The sequence below is a fragment of the Buceros rhinoceros genome, unplaced genomic scaffold (genome assembly GCF_000710305.1).
Source record: "Buceros rhinoceros silvestris isolate BGI_N320 unplaced genomic scaffold, ASM71030v1 scaffold37078, whole genome shotgun sequence".
NCBI classification, from domain to species: Eukaryota; Metazoa; Chordata; class Aves; order Bucerotiformes; family Bucerotidae; genus Buceros; species Buceros rhinoceros.
Window position 1 is genome coordinate 1,319 of NW_010426911.1, and position 288 is coordinate 1,606.

Genomic DNA, 288 nt, shown 5'->3' on the forward strand with positions numbered 1-288 from the left:
ATAGGCACTGGAACTGGAAGTGCATGGAAATGCTGTGTCCAGGTCTCCAGGCATTAAAGAAGAAAATCCACTTTCCAGATATAGGCCGTTTTTGATTTTCCAATAGCTGGAACATGCTCACAGCACCTGCCCTCTCACGTGGCTGGAACATCACTAATGCCTGCGGCGGACAGTGCCATGAAGAGGTCACTGACAAACTGGTTCCCTCCTTTGTGTTCTCCCATAAGAGCAACAGACATCTGCAGAGCACTGAGCTGTCTTTTGTCACCAATTGTCTTCCTCGCTCCC